The sequence below is a fragment of the Talpa occidentalis genome, unplaced genomic scaffold (assembly GCF_014898055.3).
Source record: "Talpa occidentalis isolate TD23 unplaced genomic scaffold, MPIMG_talOcc4v2.1 talOcc4.15, whole genome shotgun sequence".
Taxonomy (NCBI): Eukaryota; Metazoa; Chordata; class Mammalia; order Eulipotyphla; family Talpidae; genus Talpa; species Talpa occidentalis.
The window spans coordinates 13,713,920-13,729,789 of NW_023601543.1; the positions used below are offsets into that span (position 1 = coordinate 13,713,920).

Below are 15,870 nucleotides of genomic sequence, written 5' to 3' on the forward strand. Positions count from 1 at the left end.
CTGCCTCCCGCTGCTCCCCTCAGCAGTGTACTTCAGTCCTTCTGCCTGCTCTGCTTCCTGCTCTGGCTCTGGTGAATTCTCTCACCCTCCCGTGCTTCGACTGTACCCAGTGCTTGTATAAATAAATAAAATAAATAAATAAAAATAAATCTTTAAAAAAATATTTTGGACAGGGCAAATTAATGTCAATGCTGTCTCCCCATATCTGGTCTAGACCCTTTCCATTTTGTCTGAGTGAAGAATGCCACTGTCCATCTAGTGAGAAACCTAAGACTCATCACAATAGCTACATGAGGTTAATAGCATTCTCTCCTTTTTATACACAACAAAGTTGAGGCCCAGAGAAGGCCATGTGGCCAACGTAACATTGCTAGCTAGTGGTAATTCAAAATTCAGACACAAAGTTGTTTTACTGCAAAGCCAATCCATTTCTACTTTATGATATAGCAATCTCCCATGATTTTCAAGTGACATGTTTCAGGACCCCCAGTGGATACCTTACTCCATAAATCATACCAAACCTATATGTATTATGCTTTTTCCTATATACACACAAAAATTTGATAAAGTTTATCACACTTTATCAATTAATAATAACTCATAAAAAGAACAATTATTAATAGTATGTTATACTCAAAGTTATGTGAATGTGTCCCCCATATATATATTTTATATATAATATATAAATAATACTGAATTATTTTTATTTTTGAACTGCAGTTGATGGTGGATAACTAATTATAAACATAGAAACTGAAACCTGGGGTTACAGGGGGCCACTCTACTACCTTTCGTACCTGGTGGGGTGCCTCTGAAACATGTCTCTGCACTTAAAGTCATTGAATCACAGAAGTGGAGAAAACTGTAAATATTTCAATCCAATCTCTTGTTTTACAGATAAGGAGAATACGGATCAAAAGTGTGGCGCTATTAACCAAAGATTGGGCAGCTTGTCAGTGGCACAGTTGAGGCCAGAGTCTATCTCTTCAGACAATGTGCTCATTGCTCTTTCTAATTGGGGGCTTGAAGATAGGGCCCAAGCCTAATCAGCCCAGATGTGTAATTCTGCACCATCACAGGCTCACTAATCTCACAGGGGTGTTAGGACAATAAAAGTGTATTATTAGATTTGAGTGGGATCTGGGTGAAAAAAAAATAGTGGCATGAGGTTTGGGGTTTTTTTTTTTAAACATTTGCAGAACCATAAGATATGATTAAGGAAAGAGAGCTTATTTATACAGTAGCCTTTCAATTAACCTCAGGTTCCCTCAGGGGAGAATGATTTTGTATTATAGGACTTATATCGCTTGTGCTGCATACCATACAGCTGACCCATGAGTGGCTATTTATATGGATAGGAATCGAAGACTCTAAAAGCCACGGTCCTTCCAGAAGAAACAACTGGGGGAGATGGGTGGAAGCTGAAGGAGTCCTTGATAAAAATAACAAGGCATCTAGGTGAGTTCAACAACCTTGTGCCTTTTGTTGAAATCCCTTTTGGAGTAAAGGGAACCAAAATGGGGTGGGCCCTTTCACCAAGAGCGACTGTTTTGGTCATTCTGTAAAAACTGATTGATTTTGATATGTCTACCTGGGGGCTAGAACTTGAAAAACTTTAGGCAAAGAGACAAGTTTTTCTTTGAGGAACTCTAAATTGCTTTTCACATTTCTATTTTATGTCTGTAGAGGGAACACACGATAAATTTGGGTAAGAATGTAGCAGGCAGAAATCAGAGCTGATGAATTCCAAGCTTACATAAACTAAGGTTTCCAATCCCGGGTGCTTTTCTTTTTCCTTGTCAGTAGACTTAGTAAAACAAGACAGATGTTCCGAGTCCTCCTAACTCCTGTCCCATTACTCAGGGATTTTGGAGTCTAGGCATTGCAATTGCTTTTTTGAAATAGATGTGGATTTACTGGGCTAGGATATGAGGGAGAAAGTAAGGGGGAGAAGGAGGAGCAGCACATCACGCATATGATTTGTGTTCACAGATGTGAAATTGGAAGCAGCAGAGAATCCTGCCCCCTGCAGTAACTCCAAATAGCCACCTCTCATACTTTCTTGAAGACACTGCGGGAACCCATGGTTAGGTCTTTTGACCCTGAGAGTTTAATGCCAAAGAAGGATCAGAGTAAATATCTGTTGGTTTGCCTTAGTACTCATTTTTATATAGTGTTGTTGACTTTTCAAAATTATGGAATTTAGCAACTTTTTAGAATCAAACATTATAACTCTCTAGCACTCTGAGTGCCTGTCTGACCTTTTCCAGGTAACTTCATGGTTTTATGTGACTTGAAATTATTTCACAGAGTCTCATTGTTTCTAGTGATTACACAACTATCCAGCCTGTTAAAAATCCAGTAGTGTGCCTAGCCATCCCCCAGTTACTGAGCATTTGGAATCTTCCATGCAATATCCTTTAACCACTTCATCTTGCATCAACCTGCACTCACCTTTCAAGGTCCATGTTCAATGCTATCTTCTCCATGATACCTTTCTTCTCCCTACATCCACCCCACTCCATACCCAACGGAAATGAAGTCAGTTCTTCTTTGCTCTTTATATTCTAGATTTCTTGAGGACATAGATTGAGTCAGTCTTACACATAATTCAATCCCCTAAGCCTATAACATGGTGATTTACACATGTACACATACAGTAGATGTATATTTAAACAACTACATACTGAATATTGTGCATAAATTATTTTTATTTACTTATTTGTGATTTTGTTCTTGGAGATATATCCTGCCTATAGAATTACTTGGGAAAGAGCAGTTATACACTGTCATAGTATATTCCAGAAATTGTCACCAACAATTCACATGGTGATCTATTTCAGAAAGTGCTCTTTATTATATAGATAATATATAAACCGGGGGAACTGTTTTACTTTGTAGTATGATGAGGCGACATGTTTTGTCATGTGATTATATACTCAACGTGTTCCCTACTGTGCATGGTGTCCATTTTCTTTGACCACTTATAAATGAACTTCATATATTGATCTCAAATGTCCCATTCTTTATATGTTCTCACTCATTTGTTTTCAATGTTCTGCTCAATTGTATATACTCTGCCATCAGATTGTCTCCTCTTTCCTCTTCATTTTATTATAGTGCAGTGTGCAAAAGCTTTTTAGTCATATATTTGAACATGCCATCCTGACTTTGATGACTTTTCTATTTTTTTCAATGGCTAGAATAGCTAAATAAACAATGCTGTTTTGTTTTTTCTAGTTTCCAAGTTTGTATTTTTATATTTAACATGTTTGTCATCTAGAATTTATTGAAGCATATGATGCATGGTACATATCCAAATTCACCCCTCTTCCTATAGACACAGTTTTCCCAATAACATTTGTTTGTGCTGGTGTGTGTGTGTGTGTGTGTTTGTGTATGGAGAGGGAGAATTTTTCTGTCACTGAAGTTTTTTTATGTTTGGCTCTCTTTCTCTAAAACATGCTGTTTCATCGATTCATCTTTGTATTTAACTTAATGTCAAATGGTCTTCTTTATATGTATGGCCGTCTAACAAGGTTTAAAATCTGAGAGGCTGTCTACCACCATTACTTAAAATAATATCTTTTGACATTTTTGTCTTCTTACTCTTGCAGGTGAATTTCACTATAAATTTGTCATGGTCTGTAAAATATCTCATAGATTTTTAAATTAATATCACATTAAATCTATACATTAACTTAAACAGTCTTGTCTTTCTAATATTTTAGCCTTGCCAGTTGGGAGCAAGGTGTCTCTTTCCATTTATTCATGTCTTTTTTTTTACTTCTCCAATTATGACTTTATCATTTCCCTTGAATACATTTATTTTGTCATTGTTAAATTTTTCAAAGTACTTCTAAATTGATTATCTCACCAGGACTCTCTGTAGGTCAGAGTATGATTTAGATGCAGCCAAGGATGAACAATCTATAATGGGTCTTTCCCTCCAGTATTCATCAGAATTACTTTTGTTTGGTAATAGTTCATTGAGATATAATTCACACACCACATCAGTCACGTTTTTTAATATACCCAGGATTGTGCAACCTTCACCATAACCAATTTGAGAATATTTACATTGACCCCAAAAATGAAAGAATGATAAACTTATAAAAATATAAGAATATCAAATCATCACAGACATTGAGCTAAAGGAATAAGGTTGTTGGCAACATAAGTACCAAAAGTTTTAGCCATATTAAAAGAGTAAATCATAACTTTTACTTAGATTAGATACCTCACCAAGAAAAAAAAAAGCCAGCATACCCACTAACAACTTATCTCTAGTTTCTGTCTATATATTTATATATAGATTTACTTATTTGGTATATATACAGTATATATATATATATATATATAAAATCATAAAAAATGATTTTTAAGGAGAAGAAAAAGTCACATTTATTAAGCACCCAAATATCTGTTAAGCACTTTATATATGTTTCTTATTTAATCTTCAAAACAGTCATTTAAAAGTTAGGTAATATTATTGCCATTGTAGATAAGGAATTGGTGACAGAGAGGTTGAGTAATTTGCCCAAGATCATCATGCCAGGATTTGGAGTAACCTGAAAGCTTGGACCACATCTCTGACTAAGCTCGTTTGCCTTAAGTTGGGAAGCCTGGCAACTCTCCCTCACCTGCTCTTGTGTCAGTGGTCCTCAGTGCCTTGTACACAAACTGAACACTGATATGACATTTCTGACACTGTGAGGGATAAAAGAGCAGAGGAGGGTGGAGTGGTTGTATAGCGTAGGCTCATAGAACTACAGAAATTTGCTCTTTCGGGTTGCCTCCATCAGATATTGAGAATGACCAATGATCTGTTTACAGTTTGCCTCAGAGAGTCATGGGAAATTACAGCTCCAATGTGGAAAGAGCCTCCGAGACCACCTAGTTTAGCTGCTTCATTTTATTGATGAAGAAACTAAGACCCAGAAAGAATAAGCTATTTACTCAAGATCCTACAGCTCAAATAGAGTGACAGAGAATGACATTTCATCTGTTATTGGAAAAATTAATGTACCAAAGGTGAAAGTCCCATCCAGAATAACTTTAGAATACAAATTAAGGGAAAAGCAAGATAGGGATGTGGAAAGGTCACAGAATTAGGGCAGTAGAGCTGAGTTCTAAAACCAGATCTGCCACTAATTCGCTGTGAGAACTTACTCACTTAATTTCTCTGAGATTGTGTTTCTTCATTTGGAAATGAGTGGGTTGGAACATATGCTCTTTTGGGAGACTTTGTTTACTAGACAGTCAAGAAATTTTATTGGATAACTAAATAAATTAATTTGTATTTAAATTCTAAAGATAAGCATAATGTAGTACATACAGATGTTGCTATATAAGGCCATAGCCTTGAAACCTAAATGATGTTATAAACCAGTATTATTTCAATAAAAAATACTATGCAGTTTTTGAAAGTTTCTCAAGTGAACTATGACTGAAGAACTGAAAGGAGTAATCAAAAAAAATTCTTTAAGAACAAGCACTATAAATTTACATGCCTGGATTCAAAAGCATGAATGCAGTTTTTTAAAACATGAAAGGTTACTTCTTCAACAAATAGGAGGAGTGTCTATTTATTTTTAATACATACATATCCAAGACATGTTTGCCAAGTTAATAATATATTCATTCGACTGCTATATTGACACCAGTAAATGCAGTGGCATGTGTGCATGGGGCATATCAAATCATTTCCTTAATAAAGTCTTAGTTTTGCATGTCTATTTCCTTTGGGAAGCAAAAGCAATTCAATCTTATTTTAAAGGAAAAAATCTTAGCATGTTCTAAAGATTAATAGAGAGTCACTTATTCATTCAACTAATATTTATTTAATGCCTACAATGCATACTGATGTCAAAGAACACAGTTATCTTAAAATGGGAAATTTAAAAAATAATACCAGGACGTGAAACTAATATCGAGAACCTGTCTTTTTTATGATTCAAGATATGTGAACAGCGGAGAGCTGTTTGTTTAAACCTTCACAGGTTGAAGCTCTCACATTAGAGAGGAGGAGCAGATGATGGGTGTGTAGGGGGTGAGTGGGAGGGCAGAGAGTGCAGCTCTGTAAGCAGGAGCTGGAGCAGGCAGAAGAAAATGATCATATTGACATAGTTCTCCTCCTTCTCTCACCTTCCATGATGGAATAATAATAGGGATCCGTTCCATGTGTATTGTATCACCCTTCAGAGTTTACAAAGTGCTTTCACATTCATTATCTTATTTGATCCTCCTGCCAACCCTAAAAGAGAGGCATAGCAGGTATTTTTTTTCCATTTTGGAGATGAGAAAATAGAGGCTGCAAAGAGGTTAATGACTTTTCCACTGAAAGAAAATACAATTTAGTGCCAGAACTAGAACTCATGTCTTTTGTCTCGGAAAGCAGTGTATTTTTCCATTCATTCGGTCCAGTACTTTCTCCTCCAATCTCCCCATTTGGAGGTATAAGGTGCTGAATGTTCCTGAAGCGGGCTGCTGTACTCAGCAGCAGAGCAACTAATCCCAACAGTGTGGGTAGAGTGATCAGGAGTGAACAGCTACCACGGGCAAAATGCCCTCCTCTCACCTGCTAGCCAGACTTTCTGAGTGTGCCTGTGTGTGTGCATGTGTATTTTTGTGTGTGATGATTAGAGAGAGAAGTTTGGACTTCAACCAGTCTCTCTAAGCTTCACTTCTGAATGGCCTGAATGATAAATGATAATAGCTGTGCACACACAATACTTCTGCTTCCATTTGGTGAAATAGGGAAAAAGGTAGTCAGCACATAAGTGGGAGTGATCATGCTGAGAGTAGAATTCAGTGAGCACCTAATACGTACCAAATACTTCATCTTCAACATTTCATTTAATCTTCACGATGGCCCCATGTCATAGATCCTATCTGTGCTCTCCTTTTACAGATTAGTAAACTAAATCCTAGATAGGTTGTTATAAATTACAGGTCCAGTGATCTCTTTTTTTTTTTTTTTATCTGTGCAAACCTCTCTACTTTTATTTTATTATTTTCTGCTTCATTCCTGATATCCCACATCCAGCTTTGGTTCTAGACTTGGATAAACATTTTTGAAGTGGATATATATAGATATACACACATGCACATAGACATTCATCTATATACACATATATAGTCATGTATTTAAATACGTACATTTTTTTTTTAAATATTAAATTTTATTTTTATATTCCCCCATACAATTGCAAACGCCCCATTCTGACCCCAATCCTTCCCCCCCGCCCCCCACCCCCCAAAAAGTGTCTCTGGTTCATAGTTTTTTGTTGATTTTGATTTTCACTTTCTTATATTCATTTTCCTGGTCCCTTATTTAAGTTTTCTAGATTCCTGCTATGAGTGAGACCATCCGGTTAAATACGTACATTTTTAAGTATGTACAATCAATATCATGCTATAGATCTCAATGTATACTTTTTTTTAATTAATAAATTTTATTTTTATATTCCCCATACAATTGCAATCCCCCCATTCTGACCCCAATCCCTCCCTCCCCGCCCCCACCCCCCAAAAAGTGTCTCTGGTTCATAGTTTTTGTTGATTTTGATTTTCACTTTCTTATAGTTATTCATTTTCCTGGTCCTTATTTAAGTTTTCTAGATCCCTGCTATGAGTGAGACCATCCGGTATTTTTCTTTTTTTTTTGGCTTATTTCACTGAGCATGATCCCTTCCAGCGTCATTCATGTTGCTGCAAATTGCATGTGTTTATCTTTTTTGAATGCTGAGTAATATTCCATGGTATATATGTACCACATCTTCTTGATCCAGTCATCTATTTTGGGCATTTGGGCTGTTTCCAAAGCTTAGGCTATTGTAAACAGTGCTGCTATAAACATAGGGGTGCAGGTGTTCTTTGGAATGGATGTTTCTGTGTTCTTTGGGTAAATACCTAGGAGTGGAATTGCTGGATCCTGTGGAAGCTCTATGTTTAGTAGGTCCAGAAATCTCCACACAGCTCTCCATAGTGGTTTGACCAGTTTGCACTCCCACCAACAGTGCAGAAGAGTTCCTTTTTCTCCACAACCTCGCCAACATTTGTTGTTGCTAGTTTTTTTAATATGTGCCATTCTCACTGGTGTAAGATGGTATCTCATGGTAGTTTTGATTTGCATTTCCCTGATTGCAAGTGATGTTGAACATTTTTTCATATGCCTGTTGGCCATTCGCATTCCTCTTCAGAGAAGTTTCTTTTTAGTTCCTCTGTCCATTTTTTGACTGGATTATTTTCTTTGTTGTTGTTGAGTCTCATCAGCTCTTTGCAGATTTTTGTGATCAGTCCTTATCATTAGTGTTGGGTGCAAAAATGTTCTCCCAGTTGGTGGGGTTTCTCTTTGTTTTTGTTATTGTCTCTTTTGCTGTGCAGAAGCTCTTTAATTTGATGTAGTCCCAGCTGTTGATCTTTGCCTCACTATCACTGCTTTGGGTGATGTGTCTGTAAAGATGTCTTTGATGTGCAAATCCCGTAGTGTTCGCCTATATTTCCTTCTATGTATTTTATGTTTCAGGTCTTATGTCTAGTTCTTTAATCCATTTTGAGTTGATTTTTGTGTATGGTGTGAGGTAGTGGTCAAGCTTCATTCTTTTGCATGTAGCGACCCAGTTTTCCCAGCACCATTTATTGAACAAACTTTCTTTGCTCCAATGCATAGTCTTTGCTCCTTTGTCAAAGATTAGTTGACCATAAATCTGTGGTCTTTCTTGTTTCTTGATGTGAGCATATATTGCTATATATTTTCCTCTTATTACTGCTTTTGCTGCATCCCATACATTTAGGAAATTGGTGTCCTCCTTGTCATTCAATTCAAAGAATTTTTTAATTTCTTTTATCTCCTCGTTAGTCCAGTGGACTTCCAGTAGTGTGGGTTTCAATCTCCACGAGGTAGGAGAATACCTTGCCTTCTCTTTATGGTTTATTTCTAGTTTGATGCCTTCATGGTCAGAAAAGATGGTTGGTATGATTTCAATCTTGGTGTATCTGTTGATGTTTGTCTTGTGCCCCAGTATATGATCGATCCTAGAGAATGATCCGTGTGCGCTTGAGAAAAATGTATACTCAGATTTTTTTGGGTTTAGTGTTCTATATATGTCTGTTAAGCCTAAGCACTCTAGATCCTTATTTAGAGCTTTAGTGTCTTTACTTATTTTTTGTCTTGTTGATCTATCCATTGTTGATAGTGGTGTGTTGAAGTCTCCCACTACGTATGTGTTTTCTCTGATGTCTGTTTTCAGAGATGCCAATAGTTGTCTGATATATTTTGGTGCTCCTTCGTTTGGTGAGTATATGTTAATGAGTGTTATTTCTTCTTGAAGTATTATCCCCTTGATCATAATGTAATGACCACTGGGGTCTCTTTTTATCTTTTTAAGTTTGAAATCTGTTTTATCTGATATGAGTATAGCTGTTCCTGCCTTCTTTTTTGGTCCATTTGCTTGTAGAATTGTTTTCCATCCTTTAACTTTGAGTCTATTTTTATCTTTTGCAGCTAAATGTGTTTCCTGGAGACAGCAAAGGTTGGGTTTTTTTCTTAATCCAGCCTGCAACTCTGTGTCTTTTTATTGGAGAGTTTAGTCCATTTACATTTAGAGTTAGTATTGATATGTTAGCATCTGTATTTGCCATTGTGTTGTCTTTCCTTTGATTTATTTATTTATTCTTTAATAACTTTCTTTGGCCTTCTTTTGTTGTTATTCGTCCCTCTGAGGTTCTGGCTTTAGGATTCCTTGTAGTATTTTTTTGAGTGGGGGTTTAGTCGCAATGAAATTCCGGAGTTTCTGTTTGTCTGGGAAGGTCCATATTCTTTCTTCAAAGAGGAAGGAGAGCTTTGCGGGATAGAGTATTCTTGGTTGGCATCTGTTTTCTTGGAGTCTGTTGACTATGTCCCTCCACTCTCTCCTTGCCCGTAGTGTTTCTTCAGAGAAGTCTGATGTCAGTCTGATTGGTTCCCTTTGAATGTTATCTGTTTCTTGTTAGTTGTTAGTTTTTATTTTTTCTTTGTCTTGGATTCTTGGGAGCTTTACTATTATGTGTCTTGCTGTATTTTTCCTTTCGTCATGGAAGTTTGGTGTTCTTCTTGCTTCTTGTATATCAATTTTCAGATCCTTCTTAGCGTTTGGGAAGTTCTCTTCAATTATATCCATGAATATTTTCTCTGTTCCTACATCTCTCTCCTCTCCTTCTGGGATTCCTATAACTCTTATATTTCCTTTCCTCATGGAGTCAGATAGTTCCCGAAGTCTTTCTTCGGTCTTTTTCCTTCGTACTTCTCCTTCCCTTTCTGTTTTAGTTCTTTTTATTTCTGTGTCTTCAAGAGTACTTATTCGTTCTTCCATTTCATCTATTCTGCTTTCACTGCTTTTCCCAGAGTTCTTTAGCGTCTCCATTAATTCTTTGATCTCCTGCATTTCTTTTACTTCCCTCTTTAGGGACTCAATTTCATTCTTCTGGTCATTAATTATATTCCCTTATCATTGTTTTCCTTTATGACTTCTGTCAGTTTTTTAATCACAGCAATTTTAAATTCTCTATCTGGAAGGCTCAGAAGTTCTTCCAAGTTACTGTCGTTGCAATCTGGTAGATGGTTTTCTTTTTGTGGTGTGCTATTTTGCTGAGGAGTTGCTGGTTGCATGTTGTTTTTCTACTCCCTACTGCCTGTTTTCTAATTTGCCGTATTCCTTGTGACACTGTGTTGCTGGTACTGGCCGGCATCTTGGGCGACCTTCCCAGCTCACCACTGGCTCCTCTGGGGAACTTCTGCTGGGTTCACAAGTCTCCAGCAAAGACAGGTCCCTGCTCTGTCTCCTCGGTGAGCCTTCTGCTGGGTTCACACAGTCTCCAGCAAGAAGGGTCCCTGCTGCAAAATGCCAGAGCCAGGGACGCGCTCCTCTGCATGCCGGTCTGCCCCAGCGGTGGGTGCTGCTCCCTCTGGGCTGGAACTGCAGGCTAGAAGGTGCCCGGTGTGGGCAAGCCTCCCAGCTTAACCTCTGTCTCCTCGGTGAGCCTTCTGCTGGGTTCACACAGTCTCCAGCAAGAAGGGTCCCTGCTGCAAAATGCCGGTGCCTGCGACGCGCTCCTCTGCATGCCCGGTCTGCCCCAGCGGTGGGTGCTGCCCCTCTGGGCTGGAACTGCAGGCTAGAAGGCGCCAGCATGGGCAAGCCTCCCAGCTTACCTCTGTCTCCTTGGTGAGCCTTCTGCTGGTGCACACAGTCTCCAGCAAGAAAGGTCCCTGCTGCAAAATGGCGATGCGGGAACGAGCTCCCCTGCACGCCCAGTCTGCCCCAGCGGTGGGTGCTGCTCCCCTCTGGGCTGGAACTGCAGGCTAGAAGGCACCCAGCATGGGCAAGCCTCCCAGCTTACCTCTGTCTCCTTGGTGAGCCTTCTGCTGGTGCACACAGTCTCCAGCAAGAAAGATCCCTGCTGCAAAATGGCGATGCAGGAACAGCTCCCCTGCACGCCCGGTCTGCCCCAACGGTGGGTGCTGCTCCCCTCTGGGCTGGAACTGCAGGCTAGAAGGTGCCCGGTGTGGGCAAGCCTCCCAGCTAAACCTCTGTCTCCTTGGTGAGCCTTCTGCTGGTTCACACAGTCTCCAGCAAGAAGGGTCCCTGCTGCAAAATGCCGGTGCCGGCGACGCGCTCCCCTGCACGCCCGGTCTGCCCCAGCGGTGGGTGCTGCTCCCCTCTGGGCTGGAACTGCAGGCTAGAAGGCGCCCAGCATGGGCAAGCCTCCCAGCTTACCTCTGTCTCCTTGGTGAGCCTTCTGCTGGGTTCACACAGTCTCCAGCAAGAAAGGTCCCTGCTGCAAAATGGCGATGCGGGAACGAGCTCCCCTGCACGCCCAGTCTGCCCCAGCGGTGGGTGCTGCTCCCCTCTGGGCTGGAACTGCAGGTCCAGTGATCTCTTAAGCCAAGATTCGAATAGGTCTATATGACTCCAAAATCATCCATCTTAAACTACTACACTAAATAAAGAACGTGTGTTTTCTGGTGAATGGAAACACATACAGCTTTCTTTTTTTAAATTATTTTTTATTTTTTATTTATTTTATTTTATTTTATTTTTAAATTCTTTTTTTTTAAGATTTATTTTTATTTATTTATACAAGCACTGGGTACAGTCAGAAGCACGGGAGGGTGAGAGAATTCACCAGAGCCAGAGCGGGGAGCAGAGCAGGCAGAAGGACCGAAGTACACTGCTGAGGGGAGCAGTGGGCGGCAGGAGAGGTCTGCGCGCCATGTGGGATCCTCCTCCGGTGGCCGCGGAGCAGCCGGGGATCGAACCGGCGCTGCAGAGGCTGCGGGCAGCTTGGCAACCCAGCGCTCAACCGCTGTGCCACCGGGGAGGCCCATACAGCTTTCTTTTTAACCAAGTTCGGGAGAGCTCTCTGAGGTCTTCTCTCCCACTTAATCCAGGAATCCCTTTATTAATGGCTGCCCAGTAAACCATAGGGGCTCCGAGTTAGTTTAGATTCTATAAAGCGAGATGGGTCTTCAGGGACTCACCCTTTCTCTTCTCTGGTGCTTCACCAAGGTGAGTCCTGGCTTTCATGTGAGGAAATACGTCAGCATTAGGGCAGAGAGGGCAGAGAGAGGGGGCAGAGTCCATGCACTTAGACTCAGTGCCACCTGATCCCAACTAATTGGTGACCTGGTCCTCTGCTCAGACAGGTCTGATCAAGCAGTGTTTGTGGAGTCATAGTTAGTTGCGCACAGCTGTATTGATTACCTTTGCTGCAAGCCTGTGGAAGGAATCCGTCAGGTGACGATCAGTTAAGAGTTGCATGAATTCTTTGGTTCTTCTTTCACAGGATTCAAATGATACCTCTGTACTTGAGTCCAGATTATGATGGCCATTTAGGAGCTTTCTCATTCTGCAGCAATCTACGAGTAAAGACATGCTCAAGATCCCAGAAAACCCTCTACTGACCAAGCAGGACAGTAAGTATGGTGGCTTCCACTTTTTCAGAAACAATGCCACGAATACTGTGTGTGTGTGTGTGGGGGGGGGGGTGTCTATGAGGATCAGTCAGTTAGCATCTATTTCCTAGTGTTACCTTATCTACAATAATTTCTTGGGCTTATTGCAATTTCATACCCGCACATTTTCTAGGAGTCTGTGATCCTGTATCAGCGAAGAACATCTTGAGTACACCCATTTTCTTTCTCTCACTCTGCCTTCCTCCAAAAAATACTAAGTGGATTTTGCATCCTCAGCTTTTACTCTCTTCCTTATCTGTGTTCCTTTTACTTTCCGAATTTTCTTTAATTCCCCTTTCCCTTCTGCTTTTAACTCCCATCTTCACTGTCTCAATGTTATACTTAGAAAATGGTGATAGTATTTGGAAGGACATTTAAAGTGAGATATAGATGAGGGGAAGGGCTGGTGAGTGTGGATTTATGTGCTTTCGGAAGGACTTTGTGCCGCCTCATCCAGTTTTCTATTATTTCTTCACTTAAAGCATCTCTAAAGAGTTCTTAACTAGTCAAGAATAATACCCAGCTTGTGTCAATGGAGAATTCAACTACAGTGACTGACTTCATCATTCTTGGCATGACAGATAACCCTCAGCTTGGGGTGCTGCTATTTGGAGTCTTCCTTGTTATTTATATTGTCACTGTGTTGGGGAATCTAAGCCTGGCGGTCCTGATCGGAGTAAGTCCCCGCCTCCATACGCCCATGTACCTTTTCCTCTCTAATCTGTCCTTTCTTGATGTCTGCTTTTCTTCCAAAACAACCCAAAAACTTTAGCAGATTTGTTGTCTAAGTTGCAGGCTGTTTCTTTCCTTGGAGGTATGGCTCAGATGGCTTTGTTCATAATCTTTGCCTCTACTGAATGCAACCTTTTGGCTTCCATGGCCTGTGACCGCTATACTGCCATCTTTCACCCACTGCTCTACCGCATCAAAATGTCTAAAGGCCATTGTCTCCTCTTGGTAGCAGGATCTTAGCTTGGCGGGTGAATTAACATGGTTTCTGTGACAACTTCTATGACACAACTGTCATTCTGCTAACCGCGTATCCATTCCCACTTCTTCTGTGACATCCCCCCACTGTTGGCGCTGGCATGCTCAGACCCCTGGGTTACTCAGGTCTTGGTTGTTGGCCGTGGGGGATTCACCCTGGTCACCTCCATTGTGGTGATCCGTGTCTCCTACATATATGTCCTCATGACTATTCTGGGAATTCCCTCGGCTTCTGGCAAACAGAAAGCTTTCTCTACCTGTGCTTCCCATCTGATTGCTATTGGTCTGTATTATGGAACGACTATGTACACTCACTTACAGCCCTCGCAACACGGCTCCCAGGCAGGAAATCAGATGGCTTCACTGTTTTACACGATGGTTATCCCCATGTTAAATCCTCTCATTTACAGTTTGAGAAACCAGGAAGTGAAAGTTGCTCTATGGAAAATATTGAGGCAGAGATTCTAATCTTCCTTTTTGTGTCCCAAGAATGAAATATGTTCCATGAAGATTTGCTAGCCATTCTATTTGCAGTGTTTTCCTCACTTGCGAATGAATGAAGCCTTGTTAAGAACAATTGAATTGCTATAAGTTCTTGGAAGTAGTTATTTAGATAAACAGCAGCCCAGTAGAAGGAAATTATATGGATAAAATAATGTGTATTTTCTGAAGCAACTGTTTGATAAGAAATATTTTAGGAACAGGAAATATGTATGTGGGTGTGACTATGTCAATCTGAGTTGTGAACTGGTATACCACTCGTAGTTAGTTTAAATAATTCCAAGATAACAAGGTTAGAAAACAATGTAATTTAACTATAAGATATAGAAGAGAACATGGATGGCAACTGGCATGCCAATATCTTTGCTTCACCACTCATGTACTTATATCAAGGATTTACTTGGTGTCCCTTGGGCTGAATTACATTTACTCTATATCTTTCATAAGGATTCAGAAAACTTCTAGATGTGTGTTTTCCAAGGATTGTACCATCACTGCCACTGTGAGGATGTAAAATATGAGCCTATATATGAACTGACATGTGCAACTATTGAGACCTCTAAGAATAAATCTTAAAGAGAATGATCCTTAGTCAAACAAGAGATTGGGTTCACTAATTTGAGTAGGACATGAAGATCCCTTTGTATGGGACAATGGATCAGTGTTAACTAAGAGCTCCAGGGCTGAACTGCACTATGATTATTTTTAAAGATTTATTTTGTTTATATAAGAACCAGGGTACAGGCCAGAGGCGCAGGAGGGTGAGAGGATTCACCAGAGACAGAGTAGGGAACAGAACAGGCAGACTGAGGAAATGCACTGCTGAGGGGAGCAGCAGGCGAGACAGGAGAGGTCTGCTGCGCCATGTGGGATTCTCGCCGGCCGGCTGGTTTTGAACCTGCGCTGCGGAGGCTGCAGACAGCTTCACAGGGCGGTGCTCAACCGCCTGCGCCACCAGGGAGGTCCCTATGATTTTTTTGAATGCAAATTCAGATTGGACCTGTGCCAACAGGCAACATAGGTATAAGTAGAAACTCAATTAATTTTTTGGTCGTAGGCTAGTCCCCAGAACTGTGAAGACGCATGAAATTCACGAATATTGCCATCTTATCTAACTATATTGAACAACAGGCTACCTATACCTTAAAACATATGATCTTATAGCTGAAGTATGTAAAACTTAAATATCTAACTTTTATAGATGAAGAAAGTAAGCTCCAGTAAAGAGAAAATGACCAAAATCAGACAGCTAATTAAGGAAGAATAATCAAGTGGGCTCAGGCTGCAAGGAAAAACAGAAAGTAGTGTTTATATCCAGATCAGACATAATCTTTAGGACTGAAGAATAGTTTCACTTCTTCCTTATTTTCTAGTAACTGACAAGCTAT

General features: G+C 40.1%; 1 pseudogene; it reads left to right on the forward strand.

Moving 5' to 3' along the window:
- The first annotated feature begins 13,526 nt into the window (after positions 1-13,526).
- Positions 13,527-14,449, forward strand: LOC119246454 (olfactory receptor 1052-like; annotated as a pseudogene).
- Positions 14,450-15,870: the final 1,421 nt, after the last annotated feature.